The following is a 19899-nucleotide window of genomic DNA, read 5'->3' as shown; positions in this document are numbered from 1 at the left end:
AGAAATCTATCTAATATTTTAATCAATGTTTCAGCTATCATTATGATAATAGATCATATGTAGTTAGTATAATTTGAACCTTGGATAAAAATATTAAGACTCAATCTAATTAAGAAATAACATCAAACATATTTATATTTCGAATTAGGAAATATCATATCATTCTACCTTAGATAAAATATGTTGTAGACAAAAAATCTATAATCAAGTTGTATCATCTTAAAATGGAAGCACTTCCATGTCAAGAGTGTTTAGCCCTCCAAGTATGTGGTCTGGGGTCATGTCAAGTGCCTTGAGTGGCTCTTTGCATGGATCTGGTTATTCCCCCCCCCCCCCACATTCTCTCTCTCTCTCTCTCTCTCTCTCTCTCTCTCTCTCTCTCTCTCTCTCTCTCTCTCTCTCTCTCTCTCTCTCTTTCTCTCTATTTATTTGTAGCCTATTTATGACAAACTACTCTAAGAAATTGAGGAATTTGACTTATGGGTCAAGGAAAGCCTTTTATGTCAAGGTTGACCTTGACCCTAACCTAGGTCAAGGATGATCTTGACCCTAACTTAGCGAAGGGTTGATCTCATCCCTAACACCTAGGTCTCATTTTCAATTTCTGGGAGTTTTGGGATCTCAAGCTTCAGGAAGTTTCTTTTCCCACTTTTGGTTTAGCTATTTTGGGTTTCATTATGGTAGACTCTTAAATTACATTTAGTTTAGGTCCATTTCTAAGGGTTAAGGATAACCTCAATTTAATGCTCTCATGTCGGCCTTCTCTAAGAGTTTGTGCCCTAGATCTCTATATATGAAAGCCTTCTTCCTTCAATTTGGGATCCACTCTCTCTGAGCGAATTCATTATCTTGTGAATCTGTTACTCCCATAAGTGGAGATCTACCTACCATCCACTTATGGAAGAATCCAACTATATTACGTATCCATCATCTAATTTAAGGAGAAACTACCTACTTTTTATAAGGATATATAATCAAGAATTCCATCATTCAAGAATTCAAGTTCTCCATTGAAGATCAAGGATTGAAGCATTCAAGCCTTTAAAAGGAATTTCATTCAAGAATTCAAGATTCATTATTCAAAACCCTAGATCTTGTCATCATGGTGGTTTGATCTTCCTTCATGATCCTTTGTTCATCTTCAAGATCTATTCATACTTCTATCAAGGTGGATTCTAAGCATACAATCATGGAGGTTTTGATTTACATTTGTTATGTTATGCTCAAGGTTTCATATCAATATAATTTATTATATTTCTATTACAATTACATATCTATTGTATATCATAGTTTCATTGTTAGATTTGGTTTTACTACTTTCTAGCATTCTCTATTTCAATTTTATTATTAAGATTGATTCCAAACTGGAGTTTGACCAAGGAAAACCCCTCATCCAAAAAAAAAAAAAAACTGACAAATTGAAGATCAGATTTGGATACCCTTTTTCTCAAATTTGTGGGATCTACGAATAGAAATTTCATTAGAGCAATGCAAGCCAAGGTCAACTTTTGGGGGTACAATTGTGCCCCATAGTAAGATTGTGCTCCCCTATCAAGTTCAAGATGGACCCTCCCTCAAAAGGAAAAAATATTTTTGAATTTTCTCTGTCTCAACGTTTCCAGTCTGCAATAGATTGTAGAATTCCCCAAAACTATACATAGATATCAGAAATGAAAATTTTCCAAATTCAAGGTTAGTATTTGTCTTTTATCTGTTTTAGGATTTAAGCATATACTCCCCAAATACAAAGATCATATCACCTCTCTTCTCCCTATTCTATATCACATGATCCATTTCTACATTGATCACTTTCTTGTGCTTAATCAATTTGGATCATTCCTTTTGGAAATAGTGGTTGAGAAGAGGAATCTATTTTCTTTCTATTCATTTTGGTGAACCTAACATGCTTACCCCCTCCCTTTTTTAGAATTATATACCCTATTTTTTTCATGGTGTTATATTTCATTTCATATTTTTTAGGCCTTTTCTTGCATTAAGATTAGATTTAGGTTATGCTCTTGCATTGTAAAATTCAAAAATATAAGAAATATATATATTCAATAAAATACAAAAAAATTTCTTGCATTTTTATTTACTATGATGATTGTTAAGATACTTTTGTGTGTGGTTATGTTATTAATTACTCTTCCTTTAGCATCTCTTTACCATAAATATAAGGTTTATGAGAGTATCTTTCATTTTATTCTCTCTTATGCTTTTGTGAATTTAACCAATACTAGTCTTCCTACATTCAAAAATTTCATTAAAGATTCATGTGAAAGATTCATTATTCTTTTGGATTATATGGAGGACTTGGTAGATGATACACCATCTCCTAATCTTCCTAATCTAAATCCTATAATTCCTAATCCAATGCCTAATTCTCCATCTCTTGTCCCTAGTTCTTCTCATACTTTTGAGGAGGTTCAATCTATAGTTCAGTATATAGATGTGCAACATTTCTTTGATTTACCTTCTCCTTTGGTTCATCATGATATAAAAGGAAAGGGTTAAGATACCTCTTTCAAACCTATTATTCCATCTTATACAACCTTTACTCATGAGCATGATAAGAAATCACTTCTTGTAGAAAATTTACATGATATGTGTACTATAGGATATAATATGATCACTAAGCAAGGTTATAAAGGTTTAGGCATTGGAGTTAATTAGCATGGTATTAAGTATCACATTCATATACCCTCAAAACCATATTTTCATGTTGTTGGTTTTTTGAAAACTCAAGTTAAGGAAGGTGATGTTCATCCTCCTCTTTGTAAACTTTTTCCTACACCTACCTTGGATAAATCTGATATTTGTCAAGAGGTGGTTAAGAAAGTATATGTTGAATTGATGAATTCCAAAAAATAAATAGTTAAACCTATCTCAAAAGATGCCTTATCCAAGTACAAATGTCCTTTTCATTATCATAATAAGCACTTACTTGCTGATTATATACATTTCAAATTATATGTTTCTAAATGAGCTTCTTTAGGAATTATATCTCACTCTCATGGATTTTGAAAATTCCCTCATAATTTTGATATAGGGGATTCTCCTCCTACTGATATAATATATATCTCTTCTCCTCTTGTCTCTAGATTAGGGGGAAAGAGGTGTATTTTCATCCAGACTCATAGGATCCATTAGCCTTTTAGCATATTTTGTGCCTTGAGCCTAATCAATGTTCTTTGTATTCTATCTCTCTATGGTTTTGTATTATGTTTCTAATCATCTATAGAATCTATTCAAGATATCTTTTCTATGAATTTATTTTTTGCAAAGATATCCCTTGTCTTCCTCCCTGAGGGGTATAGTGCTTCCTTCTTTCTCTTTATCTATGGAACTAAACTACTCTGCTTAGCTTATTCATACTTGTTTATATTGTAATATTATTTCTTCATAGAGAATGATGTTTTGACTAGGGAGAATCTTTTTATATGAGAGGTTTTTGTCTTAGGTCATCACCTCTTCTTTATATTGCAAATTTTTTTCTTTATAAACTCTTACTCTTGTTTTGGTGTTAGAGTTTTTTTTCCTCATTCCAAAGATTCCTTTTACCTCTTCATTAGAGGGGGATGTATGATTGAATCTTTGTTCCCATTTTATTTGAAAGACAATATTTTATCTAAAATCACTCCTCTATGTTGTGAAGTAGGTATCCTCTTCCTCTTCCTTATCATGTCTAGTAGACATCCACAATAAGAAGGGTAGCATATATAGTGTCTCCCTTGTACTATAGTTTTTATTTATATGCTAAATCTTGGAAGGTTACACACATAAGTTGCTAAATCTGGAAGAGGCACATATTTTTCAATTTTTAATATGATAAATCCAAGAAGGTAATGCACATAAGTTTCTAAATCCTAAAGAGACATACATTGCTAAATCCTCTAAAGGTAATGCACATAAGTTGCTCAATACTAAAGAGATACACATTTTTCAATTTTCAATATGCTATATCTTTCGAAGGTAATACACATAAGTTCCTAAATCATGAGTAGACATGCATTTCGCATTTATAGTGATAAAAGAAGGTGGATCTATGAATATCCTAGAAGTCATTAGAAGACACATTACAATTGCAAGCATATTTTATGGGTGAAGTATTAGGTTTGGCCACTTGTTTGGCTCTCCTTCTCTTTTGGTGATTCAAGGTAAGGTGGGAATCTTACTGGGTGAGGTAATCACTTCTTCTTTTCTTTCTTTTTCACTTTCATACTAGTAGGATTGAATCATGAAGCTATATTATTTATAGAGTTTCTCTTGACTATCTTATGTAATCATTTATGTTTTTATGATAGCTTCCAAATAGGATATTAGTGTGAAAAATATTTCTTAGGAAGGTTTCTTGTGCTATTTTATTTGGGTTTGTTTTAGTACTAACCCCTCTTTTGTATCTTGTAATTTTGTTTTTTATTTTTTCTGGTTTTTGGACTCTTGTGTGTGTATGTTGAGTTAGGAATGCTTATCTTGGGGGCTTATGTCCTTAGCTAAGTGTTATTTTATCTCATTATGAATGCACTTGGATTTATTCTTTCTTCTCCTTTACCAAGAGTTTGCATAAATTCCATAGTCTTGCTAAAGTGGAGGCTAAATGTACCATCTTAAAATGCAAGCACTTCCATGATAAGAGTGTTTAATCCTCCAAGTGAGTGGTCTAGGGTAATGTCAAATACCTTGAGTAGGTCTTTGCATGGATCTGGCTATTTTCACCCTTGTTTTCCTTCTCTCTTTATTTCTAGTCTATTTTTAACAAACTGCTCTAAGAAACTGAGGACTTTGACTTATGGGTCAAGGATGACCTTTTAGATCAAGGTTGACCTCAACTCTAAACTAGGTCAAGGATGACCTTGACCCTGAGCTAGGGTAGAGTCAACCTCATCCCTTACCCCAAGTCTCATCTATAATTTCTAGGAGTTTTGGGATATTGTGCCTTAGAAAGTTTATTTTCCCACTTCTAGGTCAACATTTTTAGGTTTTAGAATGGTAGACTCTTAAATTACATTTAATTTGGTTCCATTTCTAGGGGTTAAATTTAATTGGGATTTAATGCTCCCATCTCATCTTTCTATAAGAGTTTGCACCCTATATAAGATCTCTATATAAGGAAGCCTTCTTCATTCATTGTGGGATCCACTTTCTATGAGTGAATTCATTATCATGAGCATCTATTACTTTTTTAAGTGAAGATCTACCTACTACACACTTATGCAAGCATATGAATATATTGCATATCAACCATCTAATTTAAGGAGAAACTGCCTACTTTTCATAAGGAGCTATTATCAAGAATTCCATCATCCATGTATTCAAGTTCTCCATTGAAGATCAATTATTGAAGCATTCAAGATTCATCATTCAAAGCCCTAGATCTAGCCATCATTGTGGTGTGATCTTCCTTAAGGATCCTTTGTTCATCTTCAAGATCTATTCATACTTATATCAAGGTGGATTCTAAGCATATAATCATGGAGGTTTTGATTTACATTTGTTAATTTTATGTTCAAGATTTCATATTGATATACTTGTTTACATATCAAATACAATTGCATATCTATTGAATATCATAGATTCATTGTTAGATTTACTTCTACTTTCTAGCATTCTCTATTTATATTCCATTATTAAGGTTGATTCCAAACTAGGATTTGATCAAGAAAAACCCCTCATCCAAACAAAAAAAATCATTTTTCTTACCAATACCGGTGTGGAACAACAAGTTGCAGAGCAGATTTGGATACCCCTTTTTGTCAAACTTGTGGGATTCAAGAACAAAAATTTCATTGAAACAGTGCAGGTCAAGGTCAACTTTTTAGGGTAAGATTGTGCCCGACTATTAGGGTCATGATTGACCTCCCCTCAAAAGGTCAAAATATTTCTAGGTTTTCTCTGTCTTGATATTTCTAGTGTAAAATAGGTTGTAGAATTCCCTAAAAATGTACATAGATATCATAAATCAACATTTTCTAGTTTCAAGGTTAAAGTATTTTTCTTTTGTCTATTTTAGGATTTAAGCATACACTCCCCTAATAGGAAGACCATAGAACCTCTTTTCTCCCTATTCTATATCACATGATCCATTTCTACATTGATCACTTTCTTGTGTTTAATCAATTTGGATCATTCCTTTTGGAAATCAGGATTGAGAAGAGGAACCTATTTTCTTTCTACTCACAAACAAAGATATATGTGATCAATGTTATTATATTTATAGAAACATAAGTAGCACTAAAAAATATGCATGATTTTTTTAGGGTCATCGTGTTATTTGATGTGTTTTTCTTTGCACACAATAAGGTGTTGTGGACCAAGGGTCAAGTTATTGATTCAACAGTGGTCAAAGGCTTTAAGGAGAAGTCTCCAATGCCACTCTTCAATAACTTCCATCAATATTTGGAACTACTACTCTATAATAATCATCATTTGATATTTTAGCTTAATTGGTCCAAATGATTATTATTCTTAACATTTTAAACTATTGTTGTACAATAGTCATCATTTAGAGTTATGAGATTATTAGATGAAAGGAAATAATTTAGAGATTAGATTGACACAACTTTTAGATGATCATATGAAATGAACTTAGTGTGTGAGTACAAAGAAACTAAAAAGTTATTATGGATAGAGAAGGTATGAAATGGATGATTTTTAAGTAGTTAGTACAAAGAAATAGCATTTGGTATGCACAAATCATCATTTGAAATCAAATGGGTGTGGGATTATAAACACAGTAAACAATAAAGCAGGGAATTGAACATAACAGGGAGGTAACAAGGATCACACTTGTTGAGTTCCATTTCAATAATGGCCCTTCGTGTGAAAATACCCTCTAAAATCTCTCTCATGAGATAATGTGTTATGAGATCTTCATTAGTCAGATGTTACCTTAATCTAGGAGGTGGTTGTAATCACCCTTATCATGGCTATAAAAAATTTAATAGCCTCCATTATTGAATTATCTTCCCAATCTTCTCTAAAAACTATTTCAAAACAAATGGATTCTTTCAACTATCCTCCACTATATAGGCTAAGGCAACCTTGCCCATTTTTCCAAATGCCTACTTAGCTAGCCTTTTGCAAAATCTGATGTGGGTTGTAGGGAGATGTTGTGTTCACTTCTTATATCAGTGCTAGGGGAGGTACAAAAATTGGATGGGATGGGATGTGTGGAAAGGCATAGATCAAAGATGAATACATATGAATCCTATTTCTAGTATGGAATGGATTTTCTCAATTTGGTGTGTATATGTGTAAGAAATCAATCACCATAGAGAGGCTTTCTTGGCATCACCAAATTATGTATATAAATGAAAAGGAACTATTTATATTCTTACCCACATTGGAGAATTACAACTATTTCTCATCAAATACCACCTAGCTTTATAAATCAAAACCCCTATAATTAGAATTAAAAAAATCATAATCAAGGTAATCATATATAATAAATAAGGATATGAATGATGTGGGAATGGGCATGTTGTATAACTAGGCCAAGGGGTTGCATATGTGTTGCAACTTTGTGTTGATAGGAAGTCATCCCAAAAAGATTGGTGCAATAAATTATGATGCGCAAATGCCATAAGGATTAAAATTTTCATAGGCTATGATTGATGATATTTTTGCATAGAGCTTTTGCAATTTCATGTAACTTATTTTTAGATAAAATTAGGTTTTAAGCTAGGAAATTTCAATTTTCAAATCACATAAATTAGGTTTCACACAATTTTATTTTCAAATAAAAAATACCAAGTTTTAATAAATTTCCTTTTCAAATCGCATAAGCTTAAAATAGTACACATCCTTACTCAGGGAGTGTCAATGTAGACTTGCAGCATTGAGTGACTCACATGGGAATTTTGTACTCAAACCTCATCATGCTGAAATAATGTCTTTTACACATGGTCAAGTGTAAAAATAATTTGGAGTTTGTCTTTTTATTTTACATACTACCAATGACCATCAAAATTTTGACAACCTCACAATAAATAGTTTAAATTCTGATTATGTTAGGGGGATGAAAAAGAAAAAAACAATTTCACTAAATGTTCCTCCTTTGTTAGAAATTGATGTAGGAAATTATGGCCAAATGTAGTAGTGGGACCTAGACACTCTTGAACATATTATTAAACAATAAAAAAACTATGAAAACATAAAAAACATAAAAATCAAAGAACACATTAAAATATACTCCATGAATACTTAAAAATCTCTTCACTGATCTCTTCTAAATATGGTACATTATTTTCCATAAAATAAAAAACTAACTTTACAATAGAAAAACCCTCTACCTTTATTTCAATCTTTTCTCCTCAAAGGTTAAATCCATTCCCTATGTAGACTCCATCAAAATAATATTAACAACTAATGAATAGACAATTTGCTTCCTAATTTTCCTCTAACATGGAAAATAATAGTAACATGAACCAAAAAAATCAATAACTAAAATCTTAAATCAACTCGAACGTAATATCCACTTAACTCAATCTGACACTAAAATGAAATTATGAGCTAACAAACCATAAGACAACTTAAATTTTTTGGTTGAAATGATAGATCACAATCAGATTCCTAAAATTGAATCTTTATCGCTAAACATAATTTTTTTTATCATCATGTTTCCAAGGGGGAAAATGGTGGATATAGGATATGGACTCTTCAAATTGGTTGATAAAAATGGGTCGGTTGTGATGAACTACATACCCTTTGTTGTTACTACAATTTTGTGGTTAAGGATTCATTTTATGGAGAGAACCTTCACATAAAACCCCATATTTTAAAAAAAAACATACACTAGGTAGATACAATAACAAAATCATTTACAACTTCATGTCCATTATTGAAAAATCAATGAATATTTTTAATAATTTCTTAAGAGAAAAGGTTATCTAAAGGTCGAAGGATTTTGCGTTGTCTTCTATACTAAAAAAAATCATGAGGGTTTTTCAAATCTAAGCATAGGGAGATAAAAAATAGATGAGTTGTCTATTTCTAAAGTTGATATTTCTACGGTATAGTAGGAGTTCGTATGCTCATATCATAGATGCAAGATTATCAAGTAATAATGGAAAGAGATTATCTCGGAAATTGGGATAGTAGTTTATCATGACCTTCTAGTATATCTCAATGCATGCCGTGGTCAATACAACTAGTTCAAATCTTAATGCCTCTAACATGATCACCACCACCTTCCTCACTAAACCCATCAGTACCTAATTATACATCCCCATGGTCTCAAGGGAAATTTGGAGGGAATTTTGAATTATTCGTATCCCTCATTCTTATTGGGCTAGGTGTATAGTCATGCTAGTGCATGGGATGAGTAAAGTAGGTACAAATTTATCTCTAGTCTAGAACCACCTTTCCTTGCAAGTCATGAATGCTCAACACAAATCATGGTACAAAAATATCAAGATACTTGAAAAGTTTGAGAAGAAGCTTCGACAATTGTATGTATGAAGTTATATTTTTTTCTACTATTATAATGTTGGATATTTTATATTTTTGTCAAAACAAAAGAAATAAACTGCTTGCTTAAGTCGATGGAAAACCAGAAAAAATATATATTTCAATGCTTAAAAATAAATATTTATATTCAACTATAATATTTTCATACAATAGAATTTAATATTACATCTTATTGGTTGTTACAAAGTCAAATTTTAATATTTGACCTACTGTGTGTTGGTAGCAACTAACAAGTTTCGTGTAGTGACTAGTACTTGCAATGAATATAATAAAATTATTTGAATTAATCAATTTTTAATTTATTAATATTGTAAATAAAAATATAAAAATATAAAAATAAATAGTTATTAGTACTATAAATGTTAATAGTTGTAGCGAATTGGTACTAGATTAATAGATTAAAATAATAGATGTATGGAATAAAACATAGATTTTCTTATACTTCAAATAATTTTTTTAGTCTTTTATTATCACAAAAAATTAAAGACTACCTTATGCATATTTGTGTTACTATTGACAAAGACTTAATACTTATCCACTTTGAGAACTTACATATCTAATTATTAATAGTTTCTACCATACCAAAACTAGCATTAAAAAAATTAATGAGCCAGATTCAAAAACAGTAATGAACTAGCTTTTAAAAACTAATGAACTAGCTTTAAAAATAATTCCAACAATTGATTGTCATTTGATAACTTGTTAAAACAAGTATCACATAGTGGCTTGTATTTTTCATAAGTAATAGTTTAATTATATAGAGTAAGAATATTAATTTTAATAATTATAATATAGATTCAATTAGTTTGATTGGAATAATAATATTTAATATAGATTAATTAATATTTTTAAAAAATTCATAAAAATCTAGTCTTGAATTTAGTAATATTAAAACAATTATCAATCTATTTTTCAAAATTATTTTATATGTAAAAATAACATACTTTTAATATATAAATATTTATAATTAAATAATGTCTAATTTACTATATAAATGTAAAATTATTACCGGTTAATTATATTTATGTATTAGCATTTTTATTATATTTTATTTTATGGAAAATTTCTTATACTTACATTATATAGTTATTATTTATGCATCCAAGAATATTGCCTCACAAATGGGGTAGTGGTTCCTAGAAATTCACCCTATAACACCCGAAATAATAAAAAAATCATATATACACATTAGAAAATTGAAAATTGAGAAATCAAAATTTAAAATAAAAATAATATAAAAGATTAATCACTGATAAAATATATTATATTGCATACAGAAAATAAAATATATTATATTAATAGATTCATAAAATAAAATATTACAAAAATTAATAATCAACATATTTAAAATAATATCAAATAATATAAATAGAGTTTTAATACTCTTTTATCAAAATTCTATATCTACATATCATAAAGCTTTATTCATCCAATTATGTATAAAAAAAATATTTGTAGAATATAATTGTTATCACCAGAAGATAGGCCATTATTTTTGTAATTTTTTATTTTTTGAATAGTTAAGAATATCACTATATTATACATGCCTTGTCAATGAAAATAGTTTGTGATTAAAATATATTGTTTTTGCACAATTTTTTTGGTAAAAAAAAGAGTCAAATACATTGTTTTTAGTAATTGAAACTAAAATTTTGTCTATGAAAATATGTCAAGAAAATGGAATGTAGAAGAGTCCTAGAACACCAATTGGTTTTAACCAATGAGATTTCAAATTAATAAATATTATTATTTTCATAAACATAAACAAAAAACATTCTAACTAGCGATTAGTAGTTGTTGACATACAATTAATAATTGTCAATATAAAAAACATTATAAAAACATGAACAACTGGAGTTATGTCTAATGTAAAAAGAGCTAATGAAAATGTTCTTATAACTTTGAGAAATATACAAGTTCTTGCATTAATAATAAAATAATAATATATTTTAAGGTAGCCATATTAATGTATGTGTGTGTATTAATGTATATGAATTTTTTTCATTTTTCAGTCTTATTTTTTTAAAGAATTGTAGAAATATTTATTTTGGAATTTTAAAAAGAAATATAGAAATAATTAATTTACTTATTTTTTAGTGGTGGCATAAGAAACATTTTGAATTTTTTAAATGAAAAATACAAAAAATACTAGCAAAATATGAGAAACCAATTAGGAAATAGAAATAGATATTAAAAAAAAAAAATAAAATAAGATAACCATGAAACATTACAAATGTAATTAATATTTCTAGAATAGAGACAATTTAATAGTAGAAAATGACTACAACAAGAAATATTTTGAATTTTTGTAAAGAAAAATTAAAAACACTAGCAAAAATAGAGGAATGAATTTCATTCTTATAAGCATATAAAATAGAATGAAAAGAATCATCATATAGTTTTTGTACAAGAAAAGGACCAAGAAGGCAAAAAAAATTCAATAATTTTTTTAAAATAAATTTTAAAGTTTATAAAAATTATTATTATTTCTAATTAATTGATGAATTTGTACAAGTGAACACAATAATAGTTACCTAGGAAAAGTACAATAATAAAGATAAAAAATTTACATTTATGAAAATTTTAATTTATTTATCAATAGAAATGAAACATATCAATAAAATAAAATGAAATACATGTACATTAATGTGTTAAAACATATTTTGAAACATATTTTTAATAAATGAAATATATAACTTCTTTAAAAAAAATCAAATTATTTGCGAACGATATCTATAGCATTGGGCAGATTCATTCTATGTAGATTGGAATCATAAGCAGATTGACTTTGACGGCATAGAGCAATACTAATGTAGACTAAATGAAGCACGGCTGAATAATCTTAGAGATTATGCTCTTTCATCCATGGGTCCGTCCTGTCTGCTGGATAGGGATTCGTTGTAATTGAAATCCACTGTGCCTGTTGCGACTTGATGTTAACTCCTTAGATTTGCTCATCGCTAATTGTTTATGGATTCGATCATCTAGATTCTCATTTTTTTATGATGTATCGTTCCTGCAAACATTGACAATAAAGGTTTATCTCATCAAGTCAAACAAATATTGGCCACCGTCATGAAGTGTAATGGTTTTCCAATAGATTTTTGTCATATACTGTGGAGGAGAATGCCCGTCAACAAGCGTAGTCGGAAAAGAACGTCTGGAAAGAATCTTAGGAGGACGGCGTCTCAAATTTTGGATTTCGTAATGTGGGAGATTGCGTAGGGTCCATATTTGCTTTCTTATTGTAAACAGATACGCGTAAGGTAGCACACAATTTTCAGATTGATTGAAGTAGCAAGTCAATATTGCAATCGACACAAGGATCGCACAAATTTTTGATCGATTGGAGTAGTCAATTCTGGGATCGACTTCAGGCGCAATTTATTTTGAAATCGAATGAGAAAGTTTCCGAAATTTTCTCATTTTTTTCTATTTATGTTCCAGACTCTCTGAGTTTGATACCTAGCCCAAGTCATTTAACCTCCATAAGAAATGTTGTCCGGCTAATTTTTGTTGCATTTGATTTATAGATTCATGGCATTTGATATGCATGAATACGTTAAATTCTCTGTAGGAATACAAATGGCAGTAGTAGTTCCCATGCTGTCTGGAGAATTGAAGGCTAACAATCTCATCTGCCACAATTGGTGGGTTGCTTTCATCATTTCCGCCGCGGGTTTCTCTGCAACGCTCGTATTAGTGGCTGATGAATGCATTATAAAGTTAAGGGAGGTTATCAATGGGCGTCAATGGCCATTCAAATGGACACCGTCGTTTGGCGAGAATGTGAAGCAGCACTGGAAATGTATTTTACTTGTATTTCTCTATACCGTCTTTTCTGCCGCCATTTTAAGAGCGAGCTACGCCCTTCGCGGATTGTGTAAGCAATATGGATCTACTTGCAAATAAAGAAGTTTTGGTTTGTATCGAGTCAATGTAAAGGATTAATTCAGTTTCAAGATTGTGAAAATCAAAAAGCAGTATCAGCTTAGTACTATAATTAAGTGACAATAATCAGAAACAGAAGTTGCAGTCCAACAAGAACAGCACATTCTATGAGACAATATGTCGTATTTAGGATGTAGGTGTATTTCAATGTTTTCGAATCAATTTTGCTTTCTTATATGTTGCTCTAAAATCTTGTTTCAAATTCTCTTTTTATTCACAACTGCACAGTTCTATAAAGAATGACAGCAATATCAGTTACTATTTGAATTAACTCAAGCTTTAAGCGCTCCTAACTTCAACAACAATACCATCCCATGTCTAAGACAGATGCAAAGATGCAAAGGATGTTCACATTAAGGCAGGAAGACGACTCACATTACATAATTATAACACAACAATAACTAAGAATAAAAATAGATCAGACAGTCTAAAGACCAACAAAGCTATTTCAAAATATTAAAAACAACAAAAGGAGATTCCAGCTAGACGTCCCATAGTAAAAAATAATTGCATTGTCACTATACTTAATACTGTTAACCATATAGTTCTAGTTCAAATTACAAAAATAACATATCCTATCAATACCAACCACAATATAAATCGCCTCTGTTGCAATAATGAGAAATCAAAATAAACTAGCGTTCATAATATTGTCAGTGCTTAATGTATTAAGCCAAAAACAATACAAAAATAAGAGCAGCAGATAGCTAATCATTTGACTTTGTTAATAGCCTCGTAATCATTTGACTTTGTTAAAGGCCTCCCAATTACTGGTGAGGTGACTCGGGTCATTCTTCCAACTTTACTGCTCCTTCACTTCATTGTTAGAATCATCCAGATCAGTCATGCCCTTTCTTCATATACCTCTTGATTCTTCTTTTGCCTCTAGTGATGCCAACCACAAAGTTTTGCATCAACCCATCGAACAACTTGCACAAGGAAGGCACCACCTTGTTTAAGTTATTGAGAAAGACAATCGCAGGGGCCGCCTCCTCCAGTAGAGATCCTATTGTGAAGGGCATATAACTATCCTTTGATTGTATCCATGTTAACCTAACCTTCTTCCACACATGCAGGGTTGTTTGTATAGGTTTAAACTTCAAACTTATTAGGAGAATCCATATGAATTTCTTCTAAATTTATCCCTATTTCTATGGGTATTGCCTCTTCACAGTCTTTTCCTGCTAATTTCTTAGTGTTAGTAATCCTCATCCTCGAAGTCATCAATTGTTTCATAATCTTCAAGGGCATACTCTTGGTCCACTTCTAGGGCCACTCACTTCTTAGCTAACTTGTATTTGTCCTTTTAACTGTCTTCTAGAAGACCTCCATTCCCCCAAAACATTCCTCATATTTTATTCATATGTAATTTTTTTTCAATTTTCCTTCTACTCTACTTCCTCAGCAAAGTCCTCCTAATGAAACTCAATGAAGCATTTCCCCTTAGAGCTCATATTTCTAGCCTAAGGAAAATGTCACTTTACCTGGACCATTCTTTTTGGAGTGGTTAGTGTCTAACAAGAATGACATCATGTCTTATTTAATCAGGTTTCTCTTGAATTTTGTGTTATTCTTATGAGTAGGGGTTTTAGCTTCATTAAGAAATTAACTCCTAATAAGATCAATACAAATAAAGATTTTAGGTTTACAAGAAAATTGGATGGTAGGTAAGGCTCCTAAGAATGAAAGGGTCATAGCTAAATAATATTAGTAGGGGATATACATCAACTCCTAGTGCATGGGAGGGAAACCACATTTCACAATTGTGTTGTAGAGAGGATAAAAGAAAAAATGAAACATCAATTTTATCCCCATTATAAATATGATTGAGAATTGGAAAGTGTTAACCATGGAACATAATGTACCTACCCTCAATGGTGAAAAAATTCATAACAAAGATACAACATAGCAAAAAAAGAGAAGAAAGGGAGGTATGAGCATACCAATTACTAGAAGGCACAACAACAAGTTTCTTCTATTTCATGAAGAAATATTTTTGGTTTTTTCTCTATATTTTCATCTAAATAGTCAAGTCTTGTTTTCTTTTCTAAGAGTTTCTCCATGACCACAAATTTCACCTTGCCCATTATCACTCTTCTATCCTATAAGGAATTCATGAACTTCATTAGTAGCTTGTTATTAAAACCTTTAGATCCTGTACATAAGGGATTAGGCCAAATTTGTCAAAGATATCCAACATATCCCTTGTACCTTGTTAAATTGGAAGCACATAAATTTTATTACGGTTTATGATGTAGGACTACAACTAGTTTTCCTAATAAAGCACCACATAGGTTAACACCTAATGAAAAGATTGAGTTGAACAGACAAGTACAAGAATTTCTTGAGAAGGGTCTAATTAGAAATGCTTTAGCTTGTGAAGAAATTGATAAAACACCCAATGAACCTAAGAATGGTGAGAATATGATATTAAGAAGGATCTTGTGGAGTGAGGAAGTTGATGAAGAACCCATTTTGAGGAAAAGTTCATTGAAAACCAGATATAAGATCACTGAAAAATGTTGTAAAGTAATCATTGATAGTGGAAGTTTGGGTAATTTGGCATCTAAAGAGTTGGTTATCAAATTGTAGTTGCAAAAATTGAGACATCCTAAGCCTTACCATGTTGCTTTGATCTAAAAGGAGCACAAATTACTTTAAGTGAACAATGCTTTGTCAAATTCAAAATTGGGAATTATTAGGATGATGTCGTGTGTGATAATTATGCCTATGGATTTTTGTCATATTCTTTTGAGAAGACCTTGGTAGTATGCTAGACAAGATTTGTATGATGATATATTGAATCAATATACTATTTTGGTAAATGGAAATAAATAAATACTCTGGTCTATATAGAAATTTATTTCTATTTATTTTGAGATTGATAAGACTATAAAATTGATTTTGGATAGATACCTTTGGGCATATATTTATAAGGATATATACAGAATGGTTGGAGGTTGTAGAATTTTTCAAAAAACAAAAGGAATTGGTCAAAATTTGGGATTGTATTCATCTTTTCCCATACTTGATAAGCCTTGGAGAGATGTGAGTATGAAGTTTGTTATTAGTCCACTTTGTAGAACTCAGAGAGGTAATGATTTTGTTTTGGTAGTGGTTGACAAATTTTCAAGATGGCTCATTTTGCACCTTGCAATAAAAAATTTGATGCATTACATGTAGCTAAATTATTTTTCAAGGAAGTGGTAAGATTACATGGTTTTCCTAAGATTATTGTTTCCACGAGAGATACTAAGTTTACTAGTTACTTTTGGAAAACACTTTGGAAGAGGCTAAATGCATATTTGAAGTTGGGTTCTACATTTCAACCTCATAAAAATGGATAAACTAAAGTTGTGAACAAAAGTTTAGGTAACCTACTGAGATGTTTGGTTGGGGATAACCCTGCTAATTGGGATTTAGTTTTCACACAAGTAGAGTTTTCATATCATAATTCAGTGAATAGAACAACTAAGACACCATTTGAGATTGTTACTAGATTTCATCCTAAGGGAACCACAAAATTGAGAGATTTTCCTATAGAGACAAGAAGAAATGCATAAGCTAAAGATTTTTTAATTTTCATGAGAACTTTGCATAATGAATTCAAAAGGAATTTTGAAGATAGTAATCTAAACTATAAACAAAAAGAAAATAAGTGAAAGAGACACAGATCTTTTGAGTTTTGAGATGAAGTTATAATTCATTGGAAGTAAAATAGATTTCTAGTTGGTACCTACAATAAGCTGAAAATGAAGAAGTTTGGACATTGCAAGATTCTGAAGAAATTTGACAGTGGAAATGCTTATTAAGTGAAACTACTCAAAGACATGGATACTTGACCTATATCCAATATTGTAGATTTCTCTAAGTACTTTGAGTCAGATGAGGAGATGGAAGATAACCTAGATTATTCTAAAATGAAGAAAAATATAGCATTGAGAAAATCCTAAATAGTAGACTAAGAAAAGGTACAAGAGGAAAAGATTACATGGAATGCCTAATTCAATGGAAAGACAAACCGATTGAAAATAATTCATAGATTACATAAGCTAAGTTGGATCTTTATTAGTCAAGTCAAAATATGAGCGATGCCTAATGTGGACATCAACTCTTTATTAACCCCATGTGTTTGATGTAGACACATCTTGGGTCTTGGAGCAATTTTGAGTCAACCAAAAATATCTCTTATTTTCTATATCAGTCTATTTTGTGTTAGGTAGCTGTTGCTACTATTTGTTTCACGTTATACATAGTGAAGATGATGATGAGGATCTACCCTTGATCCTCCTTCCAAGTGTGCAAGCCTTGATTTTTTTAATTTCTTGAGTTGTGAACCGTTCATTGCAGTGCATGTTTCCTGTGTTTCTCTTCTAGATAGGTGTGTTATTTCTTTTGACATGGATTTTTATGTTAACAAGTTTTGTTGTAAAGTTAGTATTCGACTCCTTAGACATGCGTGACTGAGTGCACATTAATGTATATTTCATTTCGTGACAATTTTCATTTACTCTTCCTAGGTTGAACCTATAATGTAATTAAATGCTTAACTAACTAACTTGTGACTTAGCTAGCTATATAAGAGTCTTGGTTAAATGTATAAGAGGGGGGTGGTAGGAAAATATTGAAGAGAAAGATATGATGTGAGCTTGGACTCTAATTTCAAAATTTCTTTGTATATGGTTGAAACTCAGAAGACCTCATAGCCAAGCATGTTGACAAATTTCTTTTAATTATTACACCACTCTGGTTACCAATTTCCTAGCCTCATGTAAGTCTTGTTTTCATTATTTCATTTGATACATACATACATACATACATACATATATATATATATATATATGTATATGTATATGTATTATATGTATATTATATGTATATATGTATATGTATATGTATATGTATATGTATATGTATTATATGTATATTATATGTATATATAATACATATATACATATAATATACATATAATACACACACACACATATATATAAACATATATATACATACATATACATACATAGGTACACACACACACACACACACACACACAACTTTCATTTATAACTCTTAGTGGGGAATTACCCATCCCTGCATCCTGTTTAACACTAGCTTATCACGATATTATCAGTTATTTTCAACTCTTTGCTTTCTTCTCCTCTCTCTTTATTCCTAGGTAGATTTAGGGTAGGACCTAATGGACCCTCCTTTGTATTACCATTTCATAGTACAAAATTGATGTAGGATCTAACGACTTGGGTCCTCCCATGTTTTTCTTCAGTCACTCAAAATCTATTTTTTTGTATTGAAACTTAATTTTCTCGAAAATTATACCAAATTTCATAAGACCGGGACCTATTTTGGAACCCCAAGGGAATCCTATAGACTTTGGGTCCTAGTTAGTAGGGGCATAGTATATAAATGCTCATAGGGATGCATTACATCCCTTCTAGCCCAATCAAAGACACAATACATACTTGGTTGGGACATATTTTGGTTTGCTTCTTGGATCCCAAGTGTGGGTTAATTTGAGGTGCAAAATTTGAAGTACAATTGACCTGTGGAAGAAAGGTTATTCCAAATCCTTTATAAACCCATTCATTTGTCTCATTTTGCATTATGTACTCACAATATCACTTCATGCATACTAACACTCAAGCTCTCATGAACTCTTCAAGCATTAAAGACATTCAAAAAAGCTCACCATTGAAGATTAAGGATTTAAGCATTCAAGCAACTGAAAGCATTTATGCATGATCTATAACAACATTTTCAACATTCAAGATCTCCCTTCATACATTCAAGACCCTTTGTTACATCAAGTACATTCATCTCTCCAAGATACACATTTATCCTTCTATTCATTCATAAGGTGAATATCAAGCACATTCATTCATGAAGGTTTGATTTACTTTTGATTTCCTTTTCTACGATTTTATTTTTTTTAAAGTTGAGAGAAGGTTATTACATCTACATACTTGATTACAATCTAAATTCAAGTGCATAGGCATATGTTTGCATTTACTCATGTTAGATCTACTTCTACTATGTGCTAGCATTCTCAATTTCAAGTTTAATATATAAACTAAGGTTTGACCAAGGAAAACCTCCCATCAATAACACAAAAATTCATTGTCTGCTAGGTTGCAGATCTTAGAAAAAAAATATGTTACAGATTTGCATACACTTTTCACCATACTTTGGAGATCTGAAAACTTGTTCCACATTTGGAGATTGTTGAGTAGGGTCACACTTTATGCCTACTGCTGAAAGTCATCCATGTAGATAGATGTTGACTCTACCAGATAGCTGAATGATTTATGGATTTTTTAGATCTCTTAGTTTTCAGTCTGATTTGCAAGATTCAATAGATTCAGAGATCGTTTGACATCTAGTTTACAGGTTCGTATTATGTATGGTATATCATCTTTCCTTATCCATTTCAATATACATTCTGCTCTTCTAGATTTCATGTTTTAT

This window comes from Cupressus sempervirens, chromosome 5, assembly GCF_028749045.1.
Source record: "Cupressus sempervirens isolate cs-2001-9-10 chromosome 5, ASM2874904v1, whole genome shotgun sequence".
NCBI classification, from domain to species: domain Eukaryota; kingdom Viridiplantae; phylum Streptophyta; class Pinopsida; order Cupressales; family Cupressaceae; genus Cupressus; species Cupressus sempervirens.
Note: the sequence above shows the minus strand (reverse complement) of the source record.